Source organism: Blennius ocellaris (assembly GCF_963422515.1).
Source record: "Blennius ocellaris genome assembly, chromosome: 6".
In the NCBI taxonomy this organism is placed as follows: Eukaryota; Metazoa; Chordata; class Actinopteri; order Blenniiformes; family Blenniidae; genus Blennius; species Blennius ocellaris.
Window position 1 is genome coordinate 7,588,908 of NC_137655.1, and position 24,472 is coordinate 7,613,379.

The following is a 24,472-nucleotide window of genomic DNA, read 5'->3' on the forward strand; positions in this document are numbered from 1 at the left end:
TGCAAATGAAAGCAGACAATTTGTGTTGCTCTTTGGATGTCTGTTTACACAGCAACATTGCTTGGAGCCACTGAAAACGCAGCTTTTTGAAAACGGCTCCAGAGGCGGAACGCTTTGAACTTGCTTTGTCTCTTTGGAAATGAGGGAAACACAACTTTTTTTGAAAATGCTGCTATTGCACATGCACACCACAGCTGTAGTAAATATTACTTCAACATGGTAAATAACAGAAACTTAAAGAATCAACCTACCGGTAGTACCTTTTTGGTTATATCTTAAGAATGGGAAGTCAACAAGATGGACATTAATATATAACTTTTCTCATTGCTTTCTGCTGCATTGCATACATCTATATGCATTTTTGCACCACTCAACCACATTCTAGATGTTGTTTTTTGTTTGTTTTTATTATTATTTTTAACAAAATGTCCAACTGCAGCATGGAATTTAGCCTGCATCATCTGCAAATCGCACTGATCTGAACTCATTCTGAAAATTCGGAGAGGACATTACATTTTGCTTTCACAAAGCATGGTGAATATCCCCATTTACAATCCCAGCATGAAAGCCTTTCTTTGTAGAGATTGCTTGCGGTACCCTGTGCATGTGTGGTTCCCTTAACTTGCTCCCACAGTTGAACACAAACCCCCCCCCAAAAAACATGCATTGTAGTTGAAGTGGTGACAGTAAATTGCCCAAAAGCAAAATGTCTGTGTCACTCTGTCGTCCCTGTAATGGACTGATCACCTGTATGCTGTCTTTGTAGAGAGTCACTCGTTAGTGTCTAGATTTAAGCTACAGGAAAAGCTTGCCAATGCAATGTTGAAGTGTCCTGAAACTTGAACTACTCTGTTAAATGTGGTGCAGTAAGTCAAATTGTTCTGCTCCGATTTCCAAAAGCATATTGTAGTCTGCTTCCATCCTTCGGATCTGACCAAAAACCTCAAATATTTCTTGTCCAATGTCCAGGTTTGGGTTAAACATAATCTGCTTGGTATGTATTTTCAGACTTATATTGATAAGTCATGTTTATTGTGTGAGCTATCTGCTTATTGCTTTAAAATCATTACTCTTGCCATTGTAACAGAAATGATCCCAAGTCGTGATGATGGTAATGGGCTTTTTCTGCCAACTCGTGCTTTTGGGTTTGAATGAAAGTTATACTTTTCTCTTCACTAGTGCCTGGATTCATACTTCAGCTGCTGCTGAAAATGTGACCTATCCACAAAGAAATGTACACTCCTGCTTGCAGCTATATTTGATATTGATTTTGCTGATCCTGACACCGATATTATTAGTATCACTTCAAAACCAGCTCTTGTGCGATTATCCACACCTATCAATAGTGAGCCTGAGCTGTCATGTTCAGTTAAGTGCAAAAGTAGCCTGGACAGGCACCGCTGATGACCCTGTGGCTTCTGCTGTCTTTTAGCTTTTAATGAGGAAGGATCCTACTGTGAATCACAGCTGAGCTGAAAATAAAACCCTCAAACACCATTGAAAGCTCATGATTAGGTAGCAATGCTTCTGCCAAATGTAGCCAGTCCACTTTGAAGATCTGTGCGTATCCTCTCATCAGCTAACTAGCCACTGGCAGCTCTATTGATTGTGGGTTGGTAAACCATGCATCCATGAATCATCACTCAGCTGGATGTTGAAAAAGAATTTGAATTATGAAAGTACTCTAGATTGTTTAAGAAGCTTTACCATTTCTTATTAGTCAGTGAGCAACAAAACCCCTGTCTTCTATTTCAGGTAATGAAGCCCGTCACACCAGTAGTGTTAATTTACTCTGTAGCCGTTTCCGTAACTAGAATATATTATCGAACACAGGACTGTAAGACTGTGAGTCCTGTGTCCAACCTGGAGGGGCCAGTGGTTCACGCTTCATCGGGCCTCTACCCTTTGACCTCTCTGGCATTGGGAGTCTACCAGCAGACGAACCGCCCACCAGCACAGCTCTTCTGGACAATTGGCATCAGTGTACATTTTTACTCAGATAGGAAGTTTCCACATGACATTTTCAGCAATTTCAAAATCCAAACCGCTCATCTTGGATGCAGGATAGAAATCAGAAGCATACAAAAAAACAACACAAATATCCAGAACAAATTAACAAGGACCACCAAGCTCTGATGGGCTCTTCACATGCATGAGTGATGGTAAGAAAGTGTGGTACAAAATGCTAAAAAAATCACGAGAAAGGGTTCTGTTAATTCAAAGAACAATTTCTCTACTCAACATCTATTGTAGAGTTTTTATATTTATATCAGTATCCCAACAGTAGTGTCACATGTTTAACTCATAAAAAGTGGCCCCCACATTCAAGATATCCTTTACTTTTTTGCTGTTTTTACTTTTTTTATGTTTTGTTTGTATGCATCATCTAATTTTATAAACAAGACAATCCAATTGTTTACAGTATGGATGGATAGTTATTAACACAATTTTCTGTGGTGTGACATTCTCTGACACAAAAGTGTAATTTGCTTTAAAAGCAGCTCCTTTGTGTGAGCAGAAATAGTCAATCGGCCCAGCTGTTTCATTAAATGTTGAATCACGAATTCTGACAAAATGACAAAACCAAGAGAAAATTGATTGTGCTTTGTGCTTTGATCAATGTTTCTTTTTTTTTTTTTTTTTTTAGCAGTTTGTAGTACTGCTCACATGCTGCCAGTTAACATATGTCCAGTAATCCCATACATATCTGTCCTCAGTCTTTGGCTCAGCATTCCAAATTCCTGCTGTTCCTGAATATCCATCTGACAATTAATTCAATTTAATTGTCATGGCCTGATTTTCTAAGATCCTGTGTAAAACTTGCTAAATTACATGTCCACACAAATGGATTGTACATTCTGTTTCCCTGTGTTTTGCTGGTGATCAATTATAAATAACACCATGAGTCACATCACTGATAAATAGCCTCGATATAAACAAATTAAGCTTTTAAAGTAAAAACTGTTTCCAGTTCTGCTGGAAACCACAACACAATAACAACTGCGTCTTTGCTGAAGGCTGAGCCGGTGTGCAATTCTTTTCCAAACATGTTAGAAGCAGGTACTATTCTGACATTTTACTTCCTTTGCAAACAGACTTTGCAATTCCAAACCGTTGTTATTTTTACACCAACTGGGACGCCAACCTACATGCCAGCCTTAAGTCTAATTTATGCTCCATGCATAAATGACATGTGAGTGCTAAGTACTGCTGTGAACCACCTTCACACGTCCTCTGTCTTCGCATTTGGCGTGGCACAGAACGCGAGGGGAAATACGAGGATTGTGGACGCAGTGGTATACCGAGGACTTTAACTGTGAATATATCTGGAAAACCTTTCAAGAGATTAAATTGAATGTATTTCCTCTTGGTAAATCTGCAGAAACATTTTTCAGTGTTGTGATAATCTTTAAATATAAACTTTAAAGATTTTTCTTTTGAACATTGCACAATCTTCCAGACTGTGGCAAAGTGGAAATATCTGCATTATGTTTGCGTTCACCGGCGTCACACAACAGAAACGCTGAAAATGTCAAGTCCGCACAAAGAGAACTCCTGTCCACATCACCATAGCGACACCTTGCATGGACAGAGTCCTGGGAGACCACTGCTGGAAAGAGAAATGCAGAACTCTGCTGACAAAAGGAGAATCAATTAGCGATTATGTGCATGTGGCCCAGCATGAGGTCATCACCCCCGGGGGCACAACACACACACACACACACACACATCGACTCACTGTGTTGCACAATACACACTTAGTGTCAGTTCAAGAAAAAAAACAAAACAGGCAACAAGAGAAAGGGTTTTCTGAACAAGAGCAGCGTACAGATGGGCTGTGTGTGGTGCTTCGATCAATCCAAGGTAATGGATCCAGCTGTTGTTTGTCATGGAAACTACCTGGACTGTCTTGAAGCCACCAGGAACACCAAGACCCCCACAGTCCCCATCCCTGGGACTTTGCACAGTTTACTTCTTACGCACGCTCACAAAGAGAGACTTCTGCCGGCCTCTCCAGAGAACTGATTTCACATTCACGTCCATTATGCATGAATGTCAATGGATGCAGTGAATCAATGCGAAACAGAATAATAAATCATGTATTCCACGGCTTCTTCCTGCCTTGAGCTATGCAGAAAAGAAGTGAATGCCACAGCCCGCTTGGCAAAACATGTTATTTTGGTAGGAAGCCTCATAGATCGTTCCAGGGAAATCTGCATGTTTTCTTTTCGTTCACTTTTTTTGAGTTGGTCTCAAACATCTGTATGAATGCAATTCTTTTCACTTTCAGCATCTTATATATTTCTTGTGCTGTGACACCTGGTGTTGTAATATAAATAGAAAAGTTACCAGATGAAAAAAAATCCATCTTTACAATCTGCATTTAAAAAAAAAAGGTCATCATGGACTCAGGCTAACAAATAGATTAAATTATACTTTTAAAAGCACTATTATTGACAAATGTTACTTCTACACATTTGTGTTTTTCCGGAAAACTGCCAGTGTATTCAGGAGTGACTCTGATGTGGGGAAGTCTCAACCTTGAAAGGCAACTTTCCACAGGGAAAGTGGGAAATATAACAGAAAGTCAAACAAAAGGCACCATTTCTGTGATAACACACATTCCAAGTGAAAACGTGTTGGTTTAGCATTTCAGTAAATTTCTGCATTTACACAGCAACATTTTGAAAAGGATGTTGGTTTCCACAGAAATGGCTGATTTAGTAAAGAAACGACACACACATTTCCGGAGAGAAAATATGCTATAAACATTAACAATGGTGACTATACGGACACATGGTTATTTATTTTAAGGTTGAATTGATTGCTATCTTGACTCCACAACTCTGAAGTACCAATTATTAAATGAATCACAAGCCGCAATGACCATTCCAGCTTTACACAACGTATTGTAAAGCAAAGTATTTTGCAAAAAGCCAAACTGTAAATTAGGCCAGTCGCTTCAGGATTGTATGACTTTTTTTTGCAATATTTTCTTCTGCAAAAGATTTTGAATCTTTGGCTGAAAATTGCAAGGCCATCATTTAAAAAAAAAAAAAAGCTGTCTAAACTCTTCATTTATTTGACTTCACAACATGTAATTCAGTGAAAGGCAAACTCGGAGAGCAAATCATTTTTGATAATAATTTCATGGTTTTTTGTTTTTTCAAAAGTCAAAAATCACAGTACAACTGTTTGACTCATGTACTAGGTTTTCGCTTCATTTTTATTCACGGCTTTCCTTTGTCACTCTCCCATCTCATTTCATTGTCTTTCTGTATGTTGGTTTTGGTCACAGTGTCACTGAGTTCAATATGCACAAAGAGGAAAAATTTAATTTTCATTTTGCTGCCCTGCAGGCAATAAAGCTGCCCAGGCCATCCGACCACTTAATGGGCCAGGCCACCAGGGAAAGTTCTACTGATGATCAGCACTGTAACATTTAATTCAGACACTCTAGTCTCATTATATTTGTGAAAAACTACCAACTCTTTCAGATTATGGCCGTCTTCATATTGTGACCAATTCAACTCAGTCTTTATGGCACTCGACATTGGATGAAGCACTTTCAGTGATGATAGGTTGTCATTATTTGAGACATTCAGAATTTTGGGGGGGAAGATACAAGTCGGGTCCCGTTTACATGACAACATTTCTAGGGAAAATCATTTTTGCATTTTTATTTTAAAATAGTTTAGCGTTTACGCAGCAACATTTTACAAATGATATGCAATTACACAGACATGGCAGAAATGTTGTAAATTATGTAGTTTTTTCATGCTGGGCCACTAGTGGGTGCTGTTGTCACCAAGTTATACACACATGTGCAAAGAACAATACGCTATAAACATTAACAATGGGAGTACATGGACATTAGTATGGACATACATTGTAGTTGGATTGTTGTTACGGTAACTCTCAACTATAAAAGCATCAAGTCCCAGGAGTCATGACGCTCTGCAGGTCGCCATTGTTGTTATTGTTCATCCACTCATACATTTGCAGAAGAACTACAATTACGATGGCTGCGGTGCGCATTTGTGTGCAACTGCAGCAAAGTTTTCACTTCAAAACATATTTGTGTAAAAAGGACCTTAGAAGCCTTTTCTGTTGGCGTCTAAGACAATGCCATTGATGATTTGTCCTTTCTAAGTCGGAGATTGCTGGATTATTGTGGAAATTAAAGAGAAACAAAATGCAGTGGGTTAGCAACTATTGTAGGCTTTCCTTGAATTTGCATTAATTATTGTAGTTGCGATATTGCCATTTTGTGGCGATGCTAATTAGCGACCAGATTCTGCAATTACAATCTAAAATAGGAACACTACTCATAAAAAAGGGGACTTTAGTCTTAACAGTCTCCATTCACTGTGATTTTAGAAAGGTTATGTCTTTCCTCCATTTCATTAGAAAAACAGTTTTTTTCAAGTGACGTCAGATTTCCACACTGAAATTTTCCACTTTTCACAAGGGGAGTTCAGAGTTTCTGCTATTAGAACACTGACCGCCTCAGCCGCTAACAAACACCCTTCACTCGGTCAGCATCCTTAATACATGTGAATGTCTTCAGTAAATTCAGATGATGAGGCCGGTTGCAGGCACACATCTGTTTCTCTGACAGGCAGAGTCGAAAGGGAGAGGCGATGGAGAGGAATGGGTAGGGGTGGGATGAGCTCGGGGGGGGAGGGAGAGGTAGGGGGAAGGGGGGGGGGGGGGTTGGAGATGGATACCCAGCGGCTGGCTGCTGTTATCCTGGGAGTTCAACAAAGTGCAGCGCGGCCCTCCAGCTGAAGAAAGAAGCATCTGTCTGATTGTGTGTGTGTCTTTTTGGGCTGGAACACCTCTTTCTTTGTGTGTGTGTGTGTCTGTGTGCACACGTTGATTTCCTACAGATGTACACTTCAGCGTGTGTGTGTGTGTGTGTCTGACAGAAAGTCAGAGCGAGGAATATGTCACGAGCGGTGGCAGGTGTGAGCTGTAGACCACAAATGAGGCCACTGACTGACGGCTTGTCTTTGTGGCCGAACCTGCCCCAATTCCCCCCCCACCCCCCGCGTGCCCCCTCCTCCCACACTTCAAACCCCCCTTTTCACTTTGACGGACAATCTGTCCTACTTACTCGCAACACTCGAGCTGCTGTAAAAATTAAATGTCAAATAACTGTTACCCATCAGACGGCCCGGGATTTTATTATTTGTGGCAAATAGAGCACTAAATCGGAGATAGGGCAAATTCCGAGTTATTTGCGGCGTCTGTGCTTTCGCTTTGACTGAAATATCACACACAATTGGATTGCTGTAGACCCCTGTTGCAAAGTTAGTGTCTATCCACATTGCACATCAAAGCTTGAGCGCTGGTTGCTGGAAGGCAGTGTCGAGCATTTGTCCGTACATCCAGCATCAGTGCTTTACATCTAAAGCTTCACTTTCAAAGATCGTCCGCGCTGCAGTTTTGAAATCACCTAAAGCAATGATGGGAAATAAAGAAGCAAATTCAGCTTTTCGTCAGGATGCTGTTTTCTACATAAAGACAAAAAAAACAAACAAAAAAACGTGATATACATGTGGTGTTTTTGCTTTCTGTTGAGAAACGGACTCCAGCACACCAGCCCTCACATTTTCTATTAACTGATACTCCTGTGAGCTTTGTCTTGTCGCTTCTAAGGCCTCGTTTAAGTGCTGACGTGTCAAGTGAAAGTGTGTTGTTTTTGTTTCCGAAAATGTTCGCCTTTACACAGCAACAACTTGGAAAATAATAATAAAACTACTACTAAGTCCTAATACTGAATACCTACCTCTGAAGATATTGATAAAGCGCATGAATTTTCACGTTTCAAAGGATTCATGAGTGACACTTTTTTTATACACCAACATACTGATTTAATAATGCTTAAGTCAACATTGTTTATGGAGTCATTCCTCACACAGATGGAAACACTGTCGTTTTGTTTCTTGGTTATTTTGTTTTGGGGTTTTTTTGTAGCCACCGAAGCCTGATGAAGTCAGTTACTTTGTGTTAATGATGCACTGTGTTATAAAACATATTTCTCAGGAACAAATGGTGGCATGTTGAGCGACTGCATAAAAATGTATTGTTTCTTTCCTCACTTCAACTACAACTTGGCAAATCCACCCTCATAATAGGTGTCAGTTTATATATTTAGCTTCAATTGCAACACATTCGTCATGTCGTATCTGCGACAGTACTGCTGTTGAGAGCAGAGAGGCTGCGCTGTAAAGCTGCGTAGCAGAGCCAACACAGTGAACACTGTACGGTTATTACATTAATTCTCGATGGGTTTATTGTCTGATATTTCACATGTTTTACCTCACTATGTACAAATATTGATCATTACCAAGCAATCGCATGCTTCACAGGTGCATTGAATTGTCTTTTCTTTGTTTCGTGTTCCTCTCCTCACTTTTTATTGTACCACAATTTGCAGCTTTCCAAATATTTATCCGGTGCCATGGTTTACTCTCTCTCTTTTTTTTCCCCCCAAGATAGTGGTGTGAATGTTCACAACAGTTGGAAACATTTTCACACAGCAGGAGTTGAGAGGTTGGTCTACGGAGGTCTTAAAAAGGACCTGAACCACAAATGATAATGAAAGTTTCCTGAATCTGACAGTCTGAAAAGCACAAATCTGATTTACTTGTTTATTTCCAAATTGGATCCAAGTCATTTTCACATGCGTTCGTAAATTGGATGTCTGATGTTTCACAAAGCTGAAGTCTGAAATGTTCATTCAGCTTTAACGTTATTAAAGTGAGAAAGGCATCAAAATTCATCATCGGAGGAGCGAGATGTGCCAAGATCGCAATTAAACAATAGACGGAACTCTGCTCAACACGTTTTCGTAGGAAGCAGCCATTACTCCGTCAAAGATAATTTGTGCCTATTTTTCTATTCCTCAGTCCTTCAGTCATTATTTGCTTGACTTAATTACACAAACACTGATATGTGTAACATCCACATTTATCAGGTACTCCAGTAAGCAATAAGCGCTCACGTTATGAATTATAATGCAAATAACCAAGCAGAACCCTATAATTGTAACAAAATATCAGAAGCATGAAGACGTGCAGTGTAGACATATCCCTTGCCTTTATGTTTTTAGGTATGCATGTATATCTTTGTGCAAATAAATGTGTAGGGATTCCTTTTGACTGGATGCAGATATTTGTAAACTACATGCATTTATCTTATTAAAAATGGATCTGTGAACATTCATGTCAAGTTTGACTTTTTCTGCTTTTATCATACAAATTAATTGTTCCGTTATAATTAAAGTGACTATGAAATTCCTCATGAATTATATTATTACTACTACTATTATTCATCATACGAGTTGTATGAGAATAATAAATAAAGTACCACGTTTTTTTTTTTACATTGCATGGTTAGGTCAAATTATCCATCTGAAATACTGCTTAATCCAGTGTAGTGATAAACTCTGGACAGGTCAACAGTCCATCGCAGGACAAACGACGACACACACTCGCATTCACACCTTTATTTCGGGTCACCAATTAACATGCATGTTTGTATACCCATATACACACAGGGAAAACATACAAACTCCACACCGAAAGACTTGGCCCGTATTTGAACTCAAGACCTTCTTGCTGAGGCCAGGGTGCTATCCACTGCCCCACCATGTCTATGTTTAAAAACACCCACTCATCTGAATTCATAGTTAATATTGTGCTTCAAAACGTCGCAGCTATATCAGGCACAGCACAGGAGCAGCTTTTCGTGACAGCTCAGAGACCTCTGAGAATAGATGTTTATCTTTCAGCCATCAACAAAAGGCAGTTAACATTTTTAAAACACATTTTTAATATTGAATGAATGCCATAAAACTGGACTAAATGACTCATCTAGTTAAGGCAGTACCCATACTGTCTTTAACTTTTATTTCTTATTCTAAAAGGCACTTACTGTTTAAAAAAAAAAAAAGTGTTACTATCTCCTCAGAGTGCCCCTTGTCGTTGTATCTCCCCTTAATGCAAAACATGTGTCACTTTCCTCTGTTGTTGTGTGCAAGTACAATCATCTCACAACAGCTTTACATTTTTAATGATGTGCATCTTGCACTGCTGTTCAGCAATTTCTTCTCAGCCTTGAAGATTTTTTTTTTTTTTTTTTTAAGTGTGTAAATAGGAGTGCTGTGACTGGAGAGACGTGCTGTGCATTAGCCTGCATGAGCATGAAGGAGTCTGGGCAAAGTATTAAAAGTGTTTTGATGTTTCTCTTTAATGGTGTAGCTTTTCTCACAAACAAAACATGCTAATCTTCTATAAATAGTGCTGCCAGAGGAAACAAGTTATTTGAGTTAATGTAATAAGTAATAATTGCTTTCAGGTTTTCGTCCCACGGTTCAAAAACCTTGGTTGGTGTCTGTAGGTGTGAATGTAGGAGTGTGTCTCTCACGAAAGTTCTCAATTTTTTCACTTGAAAACATCCTCTAAACGGGTCAAATTTATGAACTCCAATGTTGACCTGTGGTTAGCACTGGTGAGCATGTTTTCTCTACATGCTTCAGCTCCCACAATAACACCACTGTGTCAATATTCCTCCACGTTACATAATCTCCACCACAAACACAGACCAAACTACTCCCCAAACATTTTCAACTAATTACCAATTTAAAAGGTTTTTAATAATTTCTATCAAGAAATTAAAACATATTCACAAAGACGAGTTGCACAAAACTTTATTTACTTGTCAATTGCAAGTTCACTGAATTGCAGAAGTACAACCATGTGGCAGTGATTCTCGATTTAAAAGAGCAGTTTCACAAGCCTATGGCAAAGTCATGAATAGTTGAAAGATATTTATCATTCAAATTTAGTTTTAGCTTAAATCTGCCCAGTCCAGTTTTTCACTTACTTAAACAAGCCCTCCAGACAGTTTTTTTTTTTGACAATTACATTATTTTTGCTAAAATAAAAAGGAAAAGGCTGTCTTGTAAAATAAAATAATGATACCCTTTTCTTTACCATCAAATAAATGCTTCAAGTCTATACAATACAGATAATGTCATTTTAAGGCTCTTAGTACATGCTCACTGGAGATTTGGGGTCTTTTTTGTCTTCATGTGAAATGATTCAAAATAGCTTTTGAACTGTTGTGTAGTGATTTACATTACTGGAACAGAGTGATTACTGAATGTTAAATTATTGGCTTTCTTATCTGAAAGATTTAAGAATGAAAATGAGGATGGCGTAATAAGTGATTTTGACATTTCTTGTGGGAACGTCTAGATTACTTTAAAAAATGTTGTTGTAATCCAGATCGTCCCCGTTTACACAACATCATCAACTCAAAACGGAAATCTTTTGTTTCCATTTACACAACAATGGTGCTCAGTCACTGAAAATGCAACTGTTTGAAAATGCTCCCTCTCCTTTGAACAGTGGAAAATGCTACTTGTCTGAAATGCATGGCTTCATTTATGTGGTTTTAATAGGAAAACAAGCTACAGCATCAACTCTCTGATGGAGTTTCTGCCATTGCTGTATAAATGGACATAGTTTTAAAACATTGTCGTGAAATCAAGAAAGTTTTCTGAACCGAAAACATAAAAAATGTTGCCATGTAAATGGGTTCTGCATGTAGAGTGTAGAGTCATCCAAATGAGTACACACACACACACACACACACACACACACACACACACACACACACACACACACACACACACACCCCACCTGTGGAAAGAAATCATTTGTTGGTTGATTTATAATCTCTACATAGCTGCCAAAAGTGCTCATTTATTTGAGTACAGTCACTTGTGTCAAAAGACAAATTATCAACTCAACATTTACTAAAGTTAAAATAAAGGAAACACAGATTCTGCATTGCACTTAAGTAATATTGTTGTATTTAAGCTAAACGCTGTTTTCTTTTAAATGTTAACCAGCTTTAAATAGAACACGATGGAAACTAATGTTTCAAAAGGAAAACAATTTTTTTTTGTGTCATTTGCTGTCGTGGGATCGCACTTAAATTTGCCAACTTCTGCAACTTCAGTATTAATATCTGTTACAGTCACTGACTTTGACCCTTTTGTAAGTGTTGTAGTCAAGACCACCGGATCCAAGACGGAGTCAAGATTAAGAACAGAGCATCACAAGATCAAGACAAGATTAAATCAAAGCCGAGATAAGATTTCAAGGAGACCAAGACTGGAGTATCCCAAACCTAAGGCCAAACAAAGACTTTAAGGGGCTAAGACTGAGTCGAGTCCAATGCCATAGCATCCCACGATGAAGACGAAAGCAAGAGTTTAGGGGATTGATAGTAAGTCCTAATCAAGACAAAGACCAGAGAATCTGAAGAAGACAAGACCCAGATTTAAGTGACTGGACTTCGACAACACTGACTTTCACTGCACCTCTGAGTCATCGTCTAAAGAAGCTGAAAGAAGTAAAGAGCCCGTTTGACAATAGATGCAGTGGGCAGTGTTGAAATGTATGGGGTGAAAATAAAGTTGTGAGGAAACAAAATAACAAAGTGCAAACCCCTGAAAAATGTGCAGTAACAAGGCCAATTCTTTACTTTCCACCTCTGCACCTCTGTGTGCATATTATTGTGACGAATGCTGGCCATCTGGACTTTGTTTCTTGGTGATGTTGTCTGCTTAGTTATTATCAAAACATCCGGAAACACTTGGCTTGGACACTTGGGAATTGTTGTTTCATCTGTGTTGTTGTGGCTGATAGTGCAGGTTGTGGAGCTGTTGCAGGCAATTCAACCTGAATGTCAAACCGTTTCATGAGCTTAATATCCTTGGTTGCCCGACGTACTAGTCCCCAGTGCCGACCACAGCTTTGAAATAGCCCATCAGCAGTCGTACTGCTTTGAAATTAGCTGCTTTCTCTTCAATGATAAATCTGTGGAGCTGTCCGTAGTGCTGAAATGGCTCCCGGTATAGCTTCCCCATGCAGCCAATAATGGGCTGTAGAGGGACCATAACCCTCTCCACAATGAGCCATCAATGCTGCACGTGGACACTTTGGGATCATCTCGGATTTTAAGACCACTTGATACCAATTTTTGATGACTATAGGGGAAACATGTCACAATCAGTGCATTCGTGTGGAGGTTAAACAGGGGTTGTATGAAACATGCAGCTGGAAAATTTTAAAAATAAAGGTCCTGCATTCAGCCTCCCTGTGCTTTAACTAACACACACACACACACTCTCACACACACACACACACACACACACACACACACACACACACACACACACACACACACACACACACACACACACACACACACACACACACACACACACACACACACACACACACACACACACACACACTCAAAAAGCGGAGCCTAATCAATTCCAGGAAATGCCATGCGTTCAGCACCTAATTGAAAGTTAGCAGATGGCTGTGGGCTCTCATAAAGGAAATCCAACATCAGGTGCGGAGACATTTTGAAGAAAATCCCGACGGGGACGTGAAGAGAAATGTGAACAAATTTCTGTTCCGTTAAATCAGACACAGGCAGGCCTGCACCCAAGAGGGAGCCTCCAATCGATACTAAAACAGTGAGAACAAGTCCAGGCCAAGACACAAGAGAGCGATAATGAGAGAGGAGAGGAAGAAGTGGGGGGGGGGGGGGGGGGAGAGGGCGTAGACGGGGGGAGTGCCTGGCAATGTGTGACATAATCAGTAATTCAACCCATAGAGAAAAAGTGCACTGAGTGGATGGGAACAGAAGGCATTGGGCTGTAACATTCTGGCTTTTGACATCAAAAAGCAAGTTTATTTTCTTAACCACCTAAATTCAAGGGAAGCATAAACTCCAATTCCGTTCCCAACTAATTAAAGCGATACAGTTTGAAGCAGGGAGGACATGAGATCATGCTCGTGTGAAACACATATGGATGCAGACAGCCACGGGACGTGCTCCGGTGCACTCTTCTCTCCTCTGTCTGGAAGCTTTGCAAGTTTGGCCTTTGATCGTTATTTGCTCTTATATCTAAGCTTGCCTCAGTGGCCGGGTGGTTCTAGGAGCAGTACATGGCTTATTAGATTTTGCAGGGGGAAGCACTCTACTCTGCCTGAAAAATGAGAATTAAATTGTCCTGCAGGAAAGGACTGAATTGCCCCTCAATTGATGCGGTTACACAGCCAGGGAGTACATAGCATGCCTGGCACAATGCGCGCGCGGCCACTACAGATGGCTCCCTCATGGGCGAGCTAATGTGGCTCCTTATCAACATTTGATCCAAATTGCATCATGTTCTTTTAATGAGGTTGCACTTCAGCTTGAGGGTGTGTTTCGCAGCAATTGGAATAACAAATCAGGCACGTGCATATCTGTGAGCTTTTTGATGTAAGCTTTATAAAGTGCCACTCCAATATACATTCTGCGTATAACAGCCGTTGGATTTTTCTCTTTTAAAAGCACCTAAAAATGACTGTGTTGTATTCGGTGCTATGTAAATTAAGTTGAATTGAATTGAAATTCTGTATCACTCACTTCCCACAATTTGGTCAAATCTGCAAGTGTTGCATTATATATGTAGTTACAGATTGACCATGACGGCATGGCTTTGAGGCTAATGCTCAGTGTTGTGTTTTAGCCCATAGGCCTTACATTTGAGCAGGATTACTATTGCAACAACACATCATCAGTGGGGTAAAACTAACCTGTCTCACGATGGCCTAACCCCAGCTCACGTTCCCTATTAGCGGGTGAACAATCCAATGCTTGGTGAATTCTGCTTCACAATGATAGAAGGAGCCGACATCGAAGGATCCAAAAGCGACGTTGCTATGAATGCTCAGCCGCTACACGCCAGTTTCCCTGTGGTAACCTTTCTGGCACCTCCTGCTGACAACCCCAAAATTTAGAAGGATTGTGAAGCCACACTTTCACGGTCTGTATTCATGCCGAAATATCAAAATCAAGCGAGCATTTGCCTTTCTGAGCACGACTTCTAACTGGAGCGCACAAGAGGGAACCATTCTGGCTTCTCTCCACTGGCTGCCCGTGCATTTTAGAATTCATTTTAAGATTCTTTTATTTGTTTTTAAATCTGTGAATGGCATCGCCCTGCCAACCTCTCTGAGCTGCTACACTCCTGCTCAGTGCCTCAGGTCAACTGATCAGCTGCTTCTAGAGGTTCTGAGATCCAAACGGAAGCTCAGAGGAGACCGAGGTTTTGCTGCTGACTTGATTTTCTTCCTGTATTATATCTTTTTTTATTTTATTCTTTAATTCTCTAAATTGTAAGGCTACTGGTCCTGAGTACCGCGTGTTGTTTACGCATGGAAGCATTGGAAATTAACATAAAGACCTTGAACCTTGATATGCTATATGATCTGTGTTAAACAGAAACAGATATTTTGGGTGGAAAGCTTGCAAATTCAAGAATACATTCGTCCACATCAGCCTCCTGTTACAGTTGTCTCCTGTTATCTTTCTACTCGATTATGACCTGGCCACCCACATCGAAGAGAATTGACTGGTATGATTACACACATAATATTCCTGCATTTGGATTTTTGGCCTCCTCAATAGACACAACCACAGTGAGTCAACCTCACAGGCAATTGTTGCATGATGTGAAGAAACAAGAGATCAAGAGAGCAAGAGATCAGCCTGTAATTTTCCCTGGATTTAGATCCTTGTGTTCATCATAATCACTCCCTCCAGGATAATCCTCTCTTCTGACTGGACTAAACGACTTGAAATGATTCATGTAAAAATCATCTATTTTGGAAAGCTGTAGGAGGGTTTTCTTTGATGTACAATATTCCATTTGAGTTGTCATTGCACTTGAGCAGGCAGAGGAGACATATTTAAGGGCAAAATGGCCCAAGTTGGGATGAAATATTTTGGTGGATTTAAATCTTCAGGAAAAACAACACTGGGGGAAAAAAAAGACATTCAGTATATCAAAGACTGCCCAGTCATTTATTTTATTTACTCCCACTAAGCACTTCATCTAGCCTCATTTAGCCCCTTTAAAGAGACACATGGTTGGACGATTGTGCCATGCCAACAGCAGACTATTCATTCTTCGGCAGGATTTATGCCTGAAGCTTTTTTGGCAGCACTTTGCGTCTGAGATAAAGAATTGGCTAGCGGAGGGAGAATGTGAAAAGTAAACACAAAACTGAGCAAGCAGATTTAGGGATTCACTGTGTAGCTGCACATTGCGGGAATAAAAAAATAACACCCCCATCTTGGTGTTTAAGCTCAACTTCTAAAGTTCGCCTTGTATGTCAATTTCCATGTGCTCAGCAGATTTGCATGTTTGTGTGCACGTGGCCATGAATCCAAGATATTTCTTTTTACATATTTATTTGTGTACTAAAATATGTTGCAGCATTATCATTCTGCAACACCTTTTCATCCCGCTTGACAGAAGGAGGTAAATGGTTGCAGGGCCCTGGAGCATAAAATGCATTTAGAAACACATGCAAGTGACAACAAATCTGCTATAAATAACGCTGGATGACTACACCCTCCATTAAACAAGGCTGTTCACACCAGCTTTATATTAGCAAAGCCTTCACAACCGGCTTGTTTATGCAGGGACGAAGAAGTAAAGAAAAATTGAGACGTCACATAATTCCACTTGTGAGCCGCCCACACGGTGCCACACATATGTTCACCAGTTGCTGTGATGCTAAGCCACACCTGCCAAATGCTGATTTCTAAAAATAAAGATGCCTACGTACACACCAACAGCCTTCAAACTTTTTTTTTCCTTTTTCTCGGCATAGTCCGAGCTAAATATGACACCCCTTGCAGGGAAAACTTCCCCAGTAGAGCAGATGGCTGTGATTTACATCTGAAACAACACACGTATCCTCTGTTTTTAGCCATTTGTGCTCCGAGAGCCACAGGTGGAATGACATCCTATTCCTCCTCTTTTCAGTCATGCCCTAAAGGGAGGATACCTACATATGTATTTACTGACTTGCACGCTGACTGATGAGTGTGGTCAGTGAGCAAGTGTGTATGCAGTGCTCGGAGATACTTGGTAAATGTACCAAGGCCACTTGAGGTTAAGGCCATTATTGACTAAAACCAATAAAAGCTGACATTTTGTGCAGGGCAGAGGACACCTGACAGGTCACAAGGACTTCCGAACAAAGTATGTATTTGGATTAGGAGAGGAAGTGAAGTACATTAAAAAAAGAACTTGTAACGTCGTTCCAATCAGGACCTTCTTGATGTTTGAATAACATTTAGATGACGATTATGTTACAATTTTTTGTGTGTGTGGTGAAACACTGACAATGCAATCTTCAAAACTGTAAGAAGTCATTTAAAACATGAAAGAGTTTTGATGCTTTTTGAAACTATATCAGATGAGTCAGATATTTTAATATCAGGACCTCATACAGCACAGTCATTTTTAGTGGGATGGACAGTTAAATTACGGCTATAATAAACCGTTAAATATAGACTTTGAAGTTTTGCCTTTGTCATTAAAATGTTTATATTTACACAAAACCAAACAATTCCGAAAATTACTACAATCTCAACAAAAAGACAATTTTAATGAAACCTCCTGGTGCAAAATACACTGAAATGTCCAAAAAAACCCTCTTTATTACAAATTCACCTTAGGAGGCTAGGTGTGACAGGCAGAGAAGCTTAACCAGGCTAATATTGTGCAAAATGAAGGCTTCACACTGGATATCATGATATTCTAACACAGAGATGTAAAATGTATTATCTCCCTAACTCATTCAGAGCTTGATCAACTAACGCTTTGCGAACATACAAAGGAGTGCAAAGTTGATTTTCTTGCACACACAACAGGAGACTGATGTGACAGACAAAAAAACCTCATACTCAATCAACTTTGCACATATACCTTCAAATATATGCAATATAGTTTTTGTGTTTGAGATCACACAAAAACTACTGAGAAGCATCGATGTCAAAAGTTTACAATGTTTGACATAGTTTGTTTTTAGAATTGTGTCCGTTTTTAACACACTTGGTAAGATGAACAAGCTCTCTTTGGGTTTATTGGCATTAGTATTAGTTTATTGTGGTTTCTTTTAATCTATTTTTGATATTATATTAATTATTTATTGGAATATTGAGCTCTTCTATTGTCTGTCTTGCCTCACTCAACCAATTATTATTATATGCTTGTTTGGTTCATTGTGTGTCTTTATTTGTTATGGTGTGCCAAGTGATCACAAATCCTGTAAAACAAGTCTACCTATGGGTACCAATAAAGTAGCCTTGAACCTCAAACCTTATATTGCCCCTTTGTTACACACTACAATCGCATGCATTATTAATAGAAAAAAATCCTCATTCCCTCTGCTCTGCATACATGGGGGTACCAGAAATGATGGGTGGATGGTTCAAGAGGGCCTGGGACTCAAAGCACACATGCAAGTGAGCGCACATACCCTCCTCACCTCCAAAAGGTCAGAGAGGTTTTGTTTTTATCGTGAGTGATGTCAATGCTCCGTCACCCTGAGCCTTTTCGAAAGCGTTGCGATTGCGAGCCGCTCTGTTTTAGTGACACTTTGGTCCTGAAAGAGACCCCAAGTGCTCAGGCTGCAAATGCATCTCTCCCTATTCAGCGCTACAGCTTTCCAGGAAGGTTCTGTCTGGAGGCACTTAGGGGTCGAAGAAAGAGGGGGCATCTCATCGCACTTCTTTTATTTTCTTTCCTTCTACTTGGCATTGTCTGGAGTTCGTCCTTACATTTGACCACAGAGAAAAACTCCACTTGTCTTGAAGGAATAATTCACCTTTTTATGAAAAATCAGTTTACACGACAGTGTTTCTAATGAAATTGCAGTTTTTGAATTTTCATTTCAGAAAGGTTTTGCGTTGACACGGCAACATTTTGTAAAACATGTCCGTTTACAGAGAAACAGCTGAAACGATGTCGTTTTCATGTCGAGCTACTTGTGGTTGCTGTTTTTTTTGGGGAATGAAAACAGTGGATAATCAATGAAGTTGAAGCGTTACGTTTTCACTTGAATACATTGTTGTGTACACAGAGTCGAACAGACTTTACTGTGGACCGTGCTTAGTTTTCAGTAATGTGTGTTACTTAAATGTCTTTTCAATGGACAATGTCAATTAACGCCACAACGCCTTTGCCGACTTGCCAGTCACAATTAGCTGCTGTATAATTACGCCATTGATCCGGGAGAAGCAGTGAAGTGTATCCGAGATCATCGCACATCAAGTTTTCTGTTCAAAGGTGACGTTACATAGGACCTCCACTGTTTTTTAATCGGAGCATTAAGACAGTGGGAGGAAAAGGAGAACAAGGAGCTTCTTCCTGCAATATGAATCTAAAGGCAATCTAATATGACGAATGGGTTGTTTAATTCCAAGCCCTGTAAAATCCTTTTATTCCTACGATTAGCTTTGTACTCATTTCTCCACTCAGGTATGCGCTTCTCTAATGTCTCATATGATTAGTTTTATATGGTCAAATTAAGCATATGATGTTTTCAACAACTCAAGCGATAGATCTAATATGCCAGTTTTATGCCATATATTTAAGAATTTGCGGTATGTTAAAGTGAACACGTGATTTCATGTTAGTGGCCTCATCTATTTTATCTCTACAAAGTACAGCACATGGTTCGAACTTTTTCTTTACTTTAACTTTCCATATATAACAAGTATTTTTTCAGCAAAGTTTAACCAAGTGTGATATTATGGACATGTGGATTAGGTCGAAGCAATAAACACACCATTAATACAATAAATACATTAATAATACATCAATTCAAGTCCTTTAATTTTCACAAATAACAATTTTTCTGTGAATTATAACAATTATAATGTGAATTCTTCCATCCCAAAAAATTTTTTATGGATGGAAGAATAGAAATAAAAATCTAGACCACCCATTATAAAAATAACACACTATAGGATATGAATAACAATTAAATAAAAAAATGAGAAAATTAATGCTTCTAGTACAAGCTAATCACTACTAAGATCATTGTCGTTTTTGCTTTAGCATTGAACATGTCTTTTTTTTACTCCCTAACAGTGACTATTCTATATCTGTTGTAATTAACTTCTAAATAAAGTGAGTCTAGCTTCAGCTTCGGACATGTTTTCGCTACTCTGCATTTTAAAACGTCATCTCATAAATCTGTTTCTTTCAAGAACACTTGTTACTCAGAGTGCTGCACGACTGCTGGAATTGGCCTAATCTGTGCACCACCATATTAATTCCACACAACGAAGGCCCCATTTACCAGACATTTCAAGTGAAAATATAACTTATTTGTATTACAAAAGTTGTGTCTTTATATGGCAACGGTTTGAAAACATTGTCTATTGACAGAGAAATGGCAGACATGCTGAAGACCTGGTCGTTTTCATGTAGGGCGACTTGGCAATGCTATTGATGGAACAAAAGTCAAGATGAAATCGGGCTGTATGTGGCCCCTGAGCTAAAATGTTTCTCACACCACTGTACTAGAGTACCAGTAGTACGGTGGACATGTTTTTATTTTATTTATCTGTATATAGATATTCACTAATGGGAAATGTGAGCTGGGATTAGACCAACATGCTAGTTTTACCTTACTGATGATGTGTTGTTGCAGTAGTAATTCTGCTACGTATGGAACCCTGACCCAGAATCACATCGTCTGCAAGTGATTTAGCACCAGGTCCTCCACAAGCTATATATCACACTCTTCAAATACAGTATACCACAAAGAACGTGGCAGGAGCAACCCACAGTTGTATTCACCATAGATCAGAGCAGAGTCTTTATAATTAGCATCAAAAAGTGGGCTTCAGATATTGAATAACAGAGGTTTGCCATATAGGATTATGAGTCCCCGGATCCATCCAACCGATTTGCCGATCCCACAAGCAAGCACAGTGTACCTTATCCGACTTGTATTTCCCTTTCTCCTAACAAGGGAGTTAATTGTTGCTTGCTTTCCTCTCAAAGTCACAGTAAGATCTGCAACGGCTCGGTGACCTCAATTATCCTGACCAGTGATGTCCTGTTAGACTATTTTTTCATTGTCTATATTTATCGATTGTGCGAGCGCATTGGAATACCCGACAGCTAATTGGACTCAAGAGACTCCTCTTTTGATTGTTTATGTCATTTAAGCCTGTTCTCTTCCCTAATTGTGCGTGTTGTCACTCCTATGGCTTATGGATTCATGTCACTGGAATGTCTGGTGGATTGTTCCTTTCATTTGATCACATGTGAGGTCCAAGTCTATATTTGCTGACTATCGATACTGGTAGAGTCTGACAAAAGAATAAGGTGCCTTAAATTCAGCTATCCGGTCAAACAGTTGCTATTGAAGAACTATTTGTTTTCATTCAGAGAATGCAAAATGAGCTGCAAGATCTCAAAGGAACACCAAACTGCAATCCGGAAAACGAAGATCTGAGCACAGTATGTTCCCTCTGCTATCCACTATCATGTGCAATTAGTGACTTGACTTGTTAACTGAATTTTAAGCACACACCACTGATCATGATGCTGTGAGAAGCCAAATAAACACAGACATCAATTTCATGGATTGCACGTTGTGTTCCTACCGAGGCCCGCTGTAAAGTGTCCTCCATTTCACGCGTGGTTTGTTTTAAAAAAAAAAAAACCCAAACCACAACCCGCATTTCCTTTGTGCAGAGTGGTTCAGTGATCAGTACAGAGATCCTATTTCCATCTCATTCGCGAGTCTGTGAAGTAAAAATATATGACGCTAAGACAGAGAGAGGGCCTGACATTCGGTCATCCAAACTACAGCCGACACAGAGAAGCTGTTGATTCATTCTTCAATCTCGGCGTCGCAAGTGTGCAGTTGTAAGACCCAGTTTGTGAAAGTAGACCCACAAGGTCAGCGATAAAAGGGCCTTTTTTCATGACTGTGACCTGCTAAAGTGCACAGTGACTCTTTGTTAGGTGTTTTTTTCTTTTTCTTTTTTGTTCAGCTTCCCATGCATTAGTACTTATCACCACCTGAACCAAATATATCCTACTCGTGCAGACAAGCTCTATTCCAGTGAGCTTTCAAATATCACATTCAAGATTTGCATTTTATATATACATATCATTGTTAATGTACTATAACTAGCATGTTTAGCGAAATCTGATTTATGAAAGAATTCAAGATCTATTTGTGTGTTATGTTCTTTGTAAGTCGCTATAATCAGCATTTAGAATGTTGAATCCTTTTAGTGAATCCTTCCCTACCTGGATTTGGCAGTTTATCCTAATCTCTCTGGCACATTCTGCCAGGCTTTGTCAGATTGCCTGTTAAATATGTGTGAACTGCCATCTTCAGGTCTCCCCACAGACGATTCAATGCGTTTCAAGTCTGGCTTTCGTTGAGCCACGAGTTGAGAATCGCAGACTTGTCATGAAGCCACTCCAATGCTGTCTCAAGTGTACTCCATGGATCATTGTTTTAATGGAAGCATTGCCCCAGTCTTGGAGAACTGAATTCTCTGCCCTTTGGGGAAGAATTTCCTCTCTGGCTACTTTGTTTATTTGGATACACCCGTTTTTAATCACACTTGTTGAATAACCCACATACCATGATGCTACTCCCACCATGCTTCACTATTAAAATAATACAGACCTATAAAGGGTCAGCACAATTAACATTCCATATATTTTGGGAATGTCTTTGTCATACTGCATTTGCATTTTGCAGACTCCAGACAAGCTCTCTTTTCAATTTTGTATCAGTTGTCTTCAGAAAAACAAAAAAAAAGTATGATTTTATTATTTTGATTAAGCTGACGATGTCACGCTGCCATGGGCACAATTCCTGAATCATCTGATTACACATTCTTGTCCATTCGGTCTTGTTTTGAAATTATTTTAAAATTATTTGTTCCTAATTGATTGAATTCACTTGCTGGCAGTATTACAACTAATTACACATATTGAAATATGTGTGTTTGGTTTCATCACAAAAACAATCAACATCACTCACTATTGGCCCAACATGAAAACATTGTTTTGACAATGTTTGAACATTTTCCTGAAACAAAAATGCAAAAACTATTCATTTTCTCTTTGAAAGGTTGTGTAAACAGGGCCTTAGTCTGTCAGTTTATTAGATATTTTTCGGAATTTGCACAGTAGACGGTGTCTAAATATCTTTTGGGCACTATTGTACATTTGTTTAAATATAGCTTTCTTTTGTGTTCCAGTTCACATTTTATGTTAAATATCAATTGTTCTTTTGGGGGTTTTTTTGCCTGAAGTATATAAATAAATAAAAATAAATAAGATTAAAGTAATTTCTTAATTTGAATGACAATGACCTCATGACATCATAATTGCATTTGAAATTAGATAAATCATTTGAAATATATGTAACCCCTGTGTATATGGTTGTGTTTCAATGTAGAGTATATTAAAGCTTCATTCAAACTACCTTTAGTCAAAATGTATCACATTATGGCATTGAGTAAAAGGCAAGAAATATACCGTACTACAATTACAATTGTAAACCGTTTTTTTATTTTTTTTTATTTGTCATGGAAAAATATTTAGTTTGCCAGTAAAGGGATATTATTTTTCTGATGTAACAATGGAGCATATTCTGCGGTACCACGCTGAAGATGCCTTTGTATAAACGCGTACAAGTAAACAAAACAACAGCTCTGTGAGCTCTTGAAGCTTACAGACTTGACCGCAATTAACCTTGCAGCTACAGACCTTCAAGTATCATTTTGCACAGTTCACACAAATTCGGTTAAGTGTTGACCTCTGCTCCCAAGGAGTGCAAGGTAAATGCATGATAACAGGTAAATGCATTTTGATTTACCTTGGTAATTAAACTCGTAACAGGCATGAAGCCCATGCAGAGCGATTAATAATAAGCCACAAGTGGAGTAGAGAGTGGGCAGACTTATTACAGCTGTACGTCACCTTTGTCTTTGCTCTAACCGTGGACTGACTTTACAAGCCAATGTCGGTGACGTGGTTTATAGTGGGTGACACGCTTATTCAAGGAGTCTCCGCCAGTGTTCTTGAGAAGTGGATGTAATGAATACTGTCTGAGAGACCTACACCAAACCAATGGACACAAGTGTCAAGTGTTTCATCAAGTGTAGATAATGGAGTGTAGCCGTTTCTGTCTCACGCACACATTAGACTAGTGTACTGAATCACACAAATGTGTTGTGTTCAAACCTATCTAATGCTGATAAACCTAAATGCACGCGGGTCAAAATCCATCCAATAAATGAAAACCTACAAATAAAGTCAGTTTACTGGATTATGACACAACCGCTTTCAAAAGACAATGTATGCATACATTTTAAAGCAGATTGTACAACTATGATTAGTTGCTAACTTAACATATGAACTGCCTCTGTGATAAAGGTGTCATCAAGCAAACAATCAAACCAACTAATCATACTTCACTAAACCCCTTTGGGAAATTCCTTTTTCTGCATATGCCCATCTTATTTCTAGGATGCAGAG